This window comes from Rutidosis leptorrhynchoides, chromosome 6 (genome assembly GCF_046630445.1).
Source record: "Rutidosis leptorrhynchoides isolate AG116_Rl617_1_P2 chromosome 6, CSIRO_AGI_Rlap_v1, whole genome shotgun sequence".
In the NCBI taxonomy this organism is placed as follows: Eukaryota; Viridiplantae; Streptophyta; class Magnoliopsida; order Asterales; family Asteraceae; genus Rutidosis; species Rutidosis leptorrhynchoides.
In genome coordinates, this window is record NC_092338.1 from 248,280,981 (window position 1) to 248,292,824 (window position 11,844).

The following is an 11,844-nucleotide window of genomic DNA, read 5'->3' on the forward strand; positions in this document are numbered from 1 at the left end:
AAATCAAAATCCGCAGAGAAAATAAGAGCACGACACCTTGAAAGATGTCACAAATACGGAAAATGGTCACACGAAGGAAAATGCTCGACGAATCAGACATATTCAAATACCGAATTAGTTACTTTATGCAGAGATGTACCGTTCATATGTTTAGAAGAAAAAACGTTAAATGCTCGAGGTTACGCCTATGTAGCCATGGAAAACCAATTAGTCCGACTATCTTATGAGTGGGCTAGAGCATATCACTAAGAAATCTATTTCACAGGTAAGTATGTACAGTTTTTATTTTTATTTTTATTTTTAACCTTTTGATAATAAACGCTAAATTGTTCGCTATAAAGTATTAAATTGGTATTCAATAAAATTAGGTCTTGCGATCGAAATTATTGATATCATACAAAAATTTATTACATCGCTGCGAAATTTACCGTTTATTCTTAAGATATAAATATCTTTAATCAATCAACCCAAAATATTTCAAAAATTCGTCATGAGTTAAATTAGGTTATAAAACCAAAATTACTTTACCGAAAAGAGGGGCGTATATTTTTGATAATATTTGATTGATTAAAGTGGGATAAAAGACCAAAAAGATTTTCAATTTTATTTTTACCATGTTTTTAAAATTAATATATAAATATTAAATTAATATTGTAAACTTATTTAAAATTGTAAATATCTAAAAAATTAATATTTTTAATATAAGTTTGAATGTATAAAAACAAAAATATAATTTAAGTTTGGTGTGAATTTAAAAAGAAAAATTTACTTTATTTCGATAAGTTAAAAATATGATTTTTAAAATTCGTCGTAAGTTGAAGACTAGGTCTTTGAATCGAAATTGCTTTACCCGAGGGAGGGACGAGAACTTTTATTATCATTATTTTTAATCTTATTGAATTAAAGTATGCCAAAAACATTTAAAAAAAAAACCCCAAAAATCTTTACTTTAAAAACCGCGCTTTGAATTGACAAATTTTAAAATTTTGTCGAGGGACGGACTAGGACATCGTTCCGAAAAGCCCTCATCCTAAAAAGAAACAAATTTTTAAAATTTTATTAATTATATGATTTATAAAGTATAAGTTTAAAAAAAAAAAAGCCAAAACACTGTTCCCGGACACCCATGCGATCGCATGGGAATTGAACTCCAAGTCCATGCGATCGCATGGAGCTGGAAAACAGGCCAGATAGAAAAGGCAGTCTGTTCTGCTCTTCACCACAATATACACACACATGCACGAAAATCTCTCAAAACCTCACCTAATTTCATCATTTTTCCACCGTAATTCATCAAATTTTTCGCTCTAATCATGAAATTGTTCAGAAGCTTTTCAAAGAAGGTAAAAATTACACCCCTAAACTCAATAAATTCCTAATTTTTGTGATAATTACCAATATTTTACCTAATACAATTTTGTTAATTTCTAGTGTAATTAGTGTTAAATTGTTAGTATTTTATGCATGTATAACCTAGATTGATGCTATTTAACATGATTTGAAGCCAAAAACTTCAAAATTTTTAGAAATCTAGGGTTTGTGTTCTTGAGCAATTTAGGGATTTTTGATATAAACAGGTTATGGCCGATTTTTGTCATGAATTATTGCTAAATTGAGTAATGTAACATGTTTAGGTAGTTAAATGATCCAAACATTGATCCTAAACATGATTTTTGGAGATTAAAGTGGACTTTTTAAGTCCAAAATTCATGAACTTGATTAATTAGATATATTTGCCATTTGAGACTTGTTTAATTGTTAGTAATGACTATTTTGACATGTTATTTGAGTTAAATGCTTATGAACTTTGTCTACATTTTCATATGTGCTTATTTGAAAAAGTGTAGAATTGTAAAAATTGTGAAAATGCGTATAAGCTTAAGTTTGATTTAACATGTTATTGTGGTTAATTTAAGTTGTTATTTTGCTAACACTAATGCATATTTGGATGCACAAATTTTGTGTTTAATGTGTTTTGCAGAGAGCCGATACTGGAGGTTCAGGATCATCATCATCTAGACGACCTGCTCCAGCACCAGAACCAGAACCAGAAATGCAATACGAGCCAGAACCTGAACAAGTACCACAACAGGAACAACAACATCAGCCTGATTAACATGTACCTTATTATGATCCACTACAGTTACCTAATGAATTCATAGTATTTCTGCCACATCCACATGTAGAATACCCAATGATTCCTGAACACACATTGTATCCTAATTTGAGATTCGATAGACGATGGAGTGATTACCCATCATATCAAAGTAATAAATTCAAATTAGTAACAAAAGAGGTAGAGGTGTCGAGGGTAATTGATTGGAATCCTTTAGAAACGATCCATCTAGTTGACCGTGTTAGACATCATTTGATTCAAAGGTATGGCAGTTCTTCTTTTACAGATTGGGAACATCTTTTCACCATTCGTAGACCTGTATATAAGGAATGGTGTGTTGAGTTGATGAGTACTATAGCGTTAAATGTAGATGTATATAGGTTAGATGATAGAAGTTTTCTTAGATTTATCCTTGGCGGTAGGATGTACAGAATGTCCATGATGGACATGGCCAGGGCATTACAGATTTACACTCCTAGTGAATTGCTACTACCCGACTGTATGAGTTTAATTTATCGTGGTGAAAGGGTAGATAGGAATTTTGACGCGAACGCCGTTTGGAGGCGTATGTCAAACTATAATGTTTTTACACTAGGAGGAAAACACTCCTACTTACATATTAACAAAGCCGAGCTTCGTGTAATTCATAGATTTTTGGCTAACTCGATTACACAGAGAGGTCACAATAAGGAGAAAATGACCTTACATGATTTATTTTACCTAAAGTGTATTCGAGACCCGAGAAGCTTTGTTAATATCCCTTACTGTGTTGGTGTTTATTTATCTAAAATGGTAGAAGGAATGCAGGATGGGAGTATAATAAGAGGAGGTATTTTTGTTACTCTCATTGGAGAGTATTTAGGTGTTGATAGGAACCAAGGGGGTCCATTACAGGTTTGTAGAGAACAGGATGAGACCATAGGATTGCGGGTTTATGTGGGTGCTAAGGTATTGAAGAGTAGACGCAACCATGCATTGCCCTATGAAGGTAATCATCCTCAGGTAGAGAGAGGCTCAGACGAGGAAATGGAGGAAGCAGAAGACATTAGGGATGTCTTTCGAGATGCTATTCTTGACGTCCACGTTCGTATAGATGGGGAAGCAATGACGAGCGCGGCCAAACATAGTATGTACGAGCAGTGGACCTCCGAGCGAGTATACGAGGACTATAGGCGACGCCAACACGATAGCTGGTTAGTTCATCAACACCAAATCATGAGCCAGCTATCATATCAGGTACCAAATAATTACGTGCCTACTCGACCTGCTCATTTTCCGCCACACAACCCCGACATCCGACCACCCTTTAACCGGTATGACTATAACCAAGCCTATCAGAACACCTATAACCAACAATGGAACCCACCTGACGAGATGAACTGGAACCCATATCCAGACTGATTTGGTTCCATTAGTTATTTTTATGATTTTTATGTTTTTATCTTTTTACTTATTCATGTTTAAACTTATGTTATCGGATATATTTATGTAATTTTTATCAATTTTATTATTATTGTGTACTAATATTTCACATTTAGGATTTGAAAGTGGGATTTTAAGTCCCATTTCAAATTGCCATGCATGCTTATATTAGTATGTATGTATATTGTCAATTGTACAAAACAGGGTAAAACAGCGCATTTTCAAAGACTGGCATTAAGTTCAGCAAAAGCTAGTACTTTTGACGACAAAACGAAAAACAAATGTGATGTAACAACAAGACGGAATGAACAAATGATGTGCACCATTTATCATTCAGCAAACAAACGTCAATATGTTTGGAAACTTTGGTAAAATTTAATCATTTTTCTACGCTAATCACCCTCAATAATTTAAATTGTTACTGATTTCTTGCAAATGAGGGCATTGCAAAATCTTAAGTGTGGGAAGGGGTTAAATTCTTTCGGATTTTAAATTTTTAACTTAAAACACTTGGTTACCATTAAAAATACTAGTAACGCAGTAGTTGTATTAGAATCTAGTGCTCTCTGATAATAAAGAACAGCCCTAGTCATATATACTGACTACCCAATTCTAGTAAATTTTTCAAAATTTTCAATTAAATGAACTCAAAATCATGTTTATACATATTTATGAACGATAAAACTAGGTGTTAACACCGAAATTATTGTTACCTCGGAAAGGACATAAATTGAGAAACAAACCAAAATGTTAGAATTCATTTAAAATGGAATAGAGGACAATAAAAAGGCAAATAAAAGAAAATAAAAGCCAAGTCTGGAAAAATTAACCAAGTTATTTAAAACATAAGTCACATATTTTTGTAACAAATAACTGAAGATACTTTTGTTTTGGACGATTTTAATCAGTTTTACCCGATTTACTGTAATATATATTTAAAAGAAAGATGGATCTACACGATGAATCAATTCCATCATTCAAAGGAAGTAAAGTCGTCCGAAAAAGAAACGCACCTCTTGATTTAGGTCATGAAGTTGTCGTCCAGACCAGCTGTAGGTTGACGAAAAATCTAGAAAAGTCATCTCTAAAATCAGCAGGAAATCCACGGACCTCAGAATCAAACAGGGTCGCCAAGTGGTCAGACTTATCCTAACCATGAGAGGATCTGTCTTGTAAAATGGGGAGGATACCGTGCAAATTAGCTGGATAAGACTAATGAATCAGATCCCCAGAAAGGATAATCTCCTTTAAAGATCAAAAATCAGCTTTTAAGACTGATATTACTCAATTCTTGAGATTGACCTTAAAGATTGAGAATTACAAACTCATGGAATTCAATGATATCTAAACTCGAGCTTGAATGAGAAAATATTTTGATCAAAATTTCAAACCGATTTGTTTTCTGAAACCCATTTTTCAATGCGTTCATTACCATTGAACATAAAATCCTAGGAATTCACCTGGAATTCATTAGGTCACCTGAACCAAATGGGGTGTCAACCGTAAGAACGGTGGTTGCATAGCATGGTCAAAGACAGGACCTTGTGCCAGACCGAAAAATTATAAGGGTGAGCTTTACTATTGCTCCTACAAAGGATAGTAATTGCATCCGACACGTTATAGACCATAATTAAAAGCATGTCAGGGGACATTGCCTTAACAGTTGCTTGTTCAACGCTTTCCTTTACAACCGGACGGTAGTTTACCGAAAGTTAATATACGGAGCAAGTATACTGGACGTGTTTCTTTCCCAATACAAGGTTAGCAAGTGGGTGACACAAAACCACAAGTTTTGAGCTAAAATTTTCAAATCTGAAACCCAACAAACCCACAAAAAGAATTTACAAACACCGGTGAAGGGTTATTCCGGAAAACTTATCTAGGGTAAAAGCTAGATTTAATTTTCAAAAAGATCAAATGTTTTCATAAAGATCCAATTTCCCTAATGGATCTAAATTTTATAGTCATGTGGGACTGTAAACCACATCGTTACTACCATTGTTTATACCGATGTATAGAAATCAATGATGTACAAAGTGTGAAGAATAAAGAAGTAATTCTAGTATATTTCAAGACTATATTGCTTGAGGACAAGCAACGCTCAAGTGTGGGAATATTTGATAATGCTAAAAACGAACATATATTTCATAGCATTATCCCTCAAGAATGAAAAGCTTTTAGTTGCAATTGTTCTATTTACAAGTGATATTCTTTTAAATAATAAAAGGTGAAGACAAAAGACAGATTCGAAGAATTGAAGACGCAAACGACCAAAAAGCTCAAAATTACAAAGTACAATCAAAGAGGTTCCAATTATTGATGAGAAACGTCTCAAAATTACAAGAGTACAAGACGCGAAACGCAAAGTACAAGATATTAAATTATGCGCAAGGACGTTCGAAAATCCAGAACCGGGACTAAAGTCAACTCTCAACGCTCGACGCAACGGACTAAAAATTACAAGTCAACTATGCACATGAATATAATTTAATATATAATTAATTCTTAAAATTAATTTATATATTATATTATATTATATAAACCGTCGGCAGAAGAAAACAACAACATGTGAGCCTCCCCAGCTGGCCATGCGATCGCATGAGCTGGAGGAGCAAAACTCATGCGATCGCATGAGCCCTTTTTCCAGGCCTGTCCTATAAAGTTCGCGAGTTTTGGACTCAAAAACACATCTTTTTCTCTTCATTCATCAACGTATATGTATATATATTTATAATTTTAATTTTAATTTTAATTTCTAATAATAAGGGTATGTTAGCGAATGTTGTAAGGGTGTAAGTCGAAATTATGTCCGTGTAACGCTACGCTATTTTTAATCATTGTAAGTTATGTTCAACCTTTTTACATTAATGTCTCGTAGCTAAGTTATTATTATGCTTATTTAATACCGAAGTAATCATGATGTTGGGCTAAATATTTAAATTAGGGTAATTGGGATTTGTACCATAATTGGGGTTTGGACAAAAGAACGACACTTGTGGAAATTAGACTATGGGCTATTAATGGGCTTTATACTTGTTTAACTAAATGATAGTTTGTTAATTTTAATATAAAGATTTACAATTGGACGTCCTTATAAATAACCATATACACTCGATCGGACACGATGGGCGGGATATTTATATGTACGAATAATGGTTCATTTAACCGGACACGGGAATGGATTAATAGTCACTAGAATTATTAAAACAGGGGTAAAATTATATACAAGGACACTTGGTGTAACTTACGATGTCTCCATCACTGACGTTCGTCAAGCAGGCCACGTGGATTGGCCAGGGTCTTCTTCGGCTAATGAGACCTCGATCCCGAAGCCTTCGGAGTATCTTTTTGATAGGCGCCTCTATTTGTATGGGGAATTCCCTTCTGATAGATCTCGCCCAGTCTCCCCCTCCTTCCCCCGCCGCCTTCCGACCCGCGGGAGTATACAATGACAACTTTCGGACACTCATGCCCGATCGTGAGACTGCCTGTTGGACGTCCGATGGCACCTTACTCCGACCTGAGATATGCAACATGAGATTGCCCTTGATCCTTGCCGGATGTGCTTGACGGTCCCCCATAACACGCTCACTTGGGGACTTCTTACCCCAGCTGTTCCAAGAGTGTCCAATTGTTAACAAAGTATTAAAACCTTGGGTTACACGCAGTTGATATCCTGGTGTAATTATTAAACAAAGTATTAAAACCTTGTTACAGTTTAAGTCCCAAATTAGTTGGAATATTTGACTTCGGATATAAGGATAATTTGATGAGGATACTCGCACTTTATATTTATGACTGATGGACTTTTATGGACAAAAACCAGACGGACATATTAAATAATCCAGGACAAAGAACAATTAACCCATGGGAATAAACTAAAATCAACACGTCAAACATCATGATTACGGAAGTTTAAATAAGCATAATTCCTTTATTTTCATATTTAATTGCACTTCTAATTATTGCACTTTTATTTATTGTTATTATATTTAATTGCACTTTTAATTATCGTACTTTTTAATTATCGTAATTTTATTTTATCGCAATTTCATTTATCGCAATTTCATTATCATTATTTAATCTACGTTTTAAATTAAGTTGTATTTATTTGTATATATTTTTACATTAGGTTTTAACTGCGACTAAAGTTTTAAAAATCGACAAACCGGTCATTAAACGGTAAAAACCCCCCTTTATAATAATAATATTACTTATATATATATTTGTATTTTTATAAATTAAAACTAATATAGCGTTAAGCTTTGTTTAAAGATTTCTCTGTGGAACGAACCGGACTTACTAAAAACTACACTACTGTATGATTAGGTACACTGCCTATAAGTGTTGTAGCAAGGTTTAGGTATATCCATTCTATAAATAAATAAATATCTTGTGTAAAATTGTATCATATTTAATAGTATTTCCTAGTAAAATATAAGCTATTTCATATACACCTCGCATAACATCAACGGTTATGAAGCATTTTAAAAAAATGGTTTTGTACACGAGATAGGTGTACTGTATTTAAATCTTGTGGTCTATCAAAATGATGAATTTTATTGTTTATGATAAACCTATGAACTCACCAACCTTTTGGTTGACACTTGAAAGCATGTTTATTCTCAGGTATGAAAGAAACCTTCCGCTGTGCATTTGCTCATTTAGAGATTTTACTTGGAGTCATTCATGGCATATTTCAAAAGACGTTGCTTCCGAGTCATTGAGTTCATCAAGATTATTATTAAGTCAATTATAGTTGGATGTATTATGAAATGGTATGCATGCCATCAACTTTCGATGTAAAGAAAGTTTATCTTTTAAAAACGAATGCAATGTTTGTAAAATGTATCATATAGAGGTCAAATACCTCACAATGAAATCAGCTATTGTGAATCATTTTTAATCGGTATGAACGTGTCCTTTCAGTTGGTATCAGAGTGGTAGTCTTAGCGAACCAGGTCTTGCATTAGTGTGTCTAACTGATAGTTGTTTAGATGCATTAGTGGGTCTGGACTTCGACCGTGTCTGCATGTTAAAAGTTTTGCTTATCATTTCGTGTCGAAAACTACCTGCTTATCATCCTTAGAAAATTACCTGCTTATCATTCTTAGTCTAGACACGTCTTACTGCATTGATTGCATAAATAGTGTATAGACAAAATTCATATCTTAGCGTATCTGCTAATTTATATCTTAGCGTATCTGTTACTGTAAACTTTGCCTAAAATATTCCGTAAATCCCTCCGTAGTCTACGAAATATTTTGTCTATATATAGATATTCTATGTAATTAGGATACCATCCGATAATCGAAAATCATTTTATATCAAAAAATCCTCTATTCAATCATACGAAATGGAATTCGTCATTAGTTCATGTCCCTCGAATTCTGATATAGAATCCCACTCAAGCTCCGAAAGCAGTGTGACCGGAATGGATTAACCAATTAGCCATCATCTATTCTGGATGAATTAGGGATGGGTTCGTAGCCTCCTTAATCATTAGAGACAAGAAAAAGGCGATCCTTTCCATCCACCACATTGTCCTCTTGACGAAGAACCTGAAGCACTTACCGGCGAACCTGTTCGAAACACCATTTTTCTCTCATTTCCAGAGTATCTCGTCACGATTATATACTACATCGAATTCTAGATTTTATTTATCCGCTCGTCCGAACCGACAATCACCCCGGTGTAATAGAAGAAGTTAACGAGCTTCGCGCTCGGGTAGTGGTTTTGGAGAATATGGTGCAAAGATTACAAGCACCAGTGGCAACACCGGCAGCAACAGTACCACAACCAGTAGCACCAGCAGCATAACCAGTACCACCATCCACAACATCCACATCCCATGGTTCAACATCACAATCTGTATCTCGAGCATCAACGTCATATGCACCATAGATACCAAGGAGTACCAACAACAACAAACGATGAAGTATTAATCTATAACATCATTGGAGAAACATTCGGTAGCGATTATGTAATCTCTAAAGTCTTAGAGATTATTTATTCTAGTTCCAGCCGAAAATCAAATGAGCTTAATATGATATAAACTCATTAAATCTGTATTACATATGAAGAAAATATATGTGTATATATGTTTTCATAAAGATTGTAATTAAAAATTCTTTTGTACAGACTGTTAATGGTGAAAATATTTTAACGGGTAGGTAATACCCGAGACTATTTAGATTTCACATTAATAAGTTACACTGTACATTCTTCGAATCTGATTCAACAGTCATTTACTATCCTATTTACCTCCACAAGATGTACGAATCCGTTCACCACAAAACAACCATTTTCATTCAATTTCATATTTGGATTTTGACTTATCAGAATCCAACAAGTGGCATAATGAAGAAAACATTGGACAAAATAAAATTTATTAGAAACAAACAAATTAACTATGAGAAATTTTGTTAAGAATCCACGCTAACTGTTCCTAGCTAACAGTTCCTAGCTAACTGATCACATTTTATTTATCTCAATTTATTTATCGCAATTTATATTCTCGCAATTTTATTTATCGTCATTTAATTTCTGTTATTTATTTTATGCACTTTAAATATCGGGACACGTATACAAGGTTTTGACATATCATATCGACGCATGTATATATATTATTTGGAATAATCATAGACACTCTATATGCAGTAATGATCGAGTTAGCTATACAGGGTTGAGGTTGATTCTATAATAATATATATACTTTGAGTTGTGATCGAGTCTGAGACATGTATACAATGGGTCACGATACGTATTAATTAATTCGAATATTATATATTAAACTATATATGAATTGTTGAACTACAAATTGTGGACTATCAACTGCGGACTACTAACACTGGATAATTAAAATGAATAAAAATATTCATTATAACATATGAAACTAAACATTTCTTCAATTTTGCCACTTGATTTCATCTTAAACCTCATTTTTATCTTGACGATTACAGTCTGCGTTCAAACCTTTCATGATTCTTGAAAACACCTCAATCTAGAGGATGAACCAACCGCATTTCATCTAAGGAAGGAAATATTTATGCATATAGTTATGCACCTGAAAAACTCTCGGAACCTGAATAAACGTTTGACACGTATCTGTGCTAACTACTTTGGCGTTGTTATTATCAAAAATAACTTTTCAATCCCTTTTCAAAATAGCCAATTTTGTCACAGCTCCAGCAAATCAACTTTGACTTTAAACCAAATAAGCCTTATAATAACCTTGATATATGTGCTTGCTTTTGCATCATTACCGAGAAACCGTCTATATTCCACCACATTAGCAGTAAACTTACCATCAATTTTATTGATCTCTGATCTTTCGAAGAATCATTATATTCAATGAAACCTTATCATACACTCATCTACGCCTTATAACGAGAATGACCATACTAATTACTCGGAATTAGCAATCAGTATTTTAAATCTCGCAACGTTTCTACATCAGCAGTTATATGTATACATATAGTAGTTATCTCTTAGAATTATGATCTTTCATTCTAAAAATTCTAAAAAGCACCCAGCTTACGAATCAATACATTGAACTATGAAAAAGCTGATGAAGCAGTGAAAACTGAAGACTGCCTTAACAGTCAAAAGTTAATGATAAAAAATGGAATGTTGGAAACACTCAATAGAAAATTTAGTACCGAAAAGCGAATTATGCGAAACTATGAAGGAGATTGTAGACAAATCACAAAGGTTTAATCTGCCTTCAAAGAATCCAAATGATTCAGTATCTGCTGAAGTCGTTAATGAATATGTTGTTCCTGACTCTAAACCTTTACGGACAAATCTTCTTCATCATCCTTCGATATTATAAATTTTAAGATATCATCGTACCATTCATTATAAATACCCTCCATATTTCTGGAGATATTTTCATAACTATTCTTATCTGAAAACATTTATCTCTTCGAGCTATCTGTGTTACATCATAAAAGGAACTATTTTAGTTTCTAAATTCTGAAAAATTCGAACTTAAAATATGAACGCTTTTGAAGTAGTGTTGGGGACTGAAGCATGAGTTAGTATAATATAATGACACTTGATCAACGTGATTATATTATAGTAAGTCATGCTGAGTTCTAATGGAACATGATGATTCACAGACTATAACATCATCATGTACCATGTTACACGACACTTACATTCTACCTAATCTCCAAACATATCGAGAAGATATCTTCCTGATAATTCTATCTTTTCTCTTGAATTCTGGTAATTTAACCAATCAAGATTGTGCTATTACAATTTCTCTCTTAGAACATTAGCCATGTTCATTCGAAACTCCA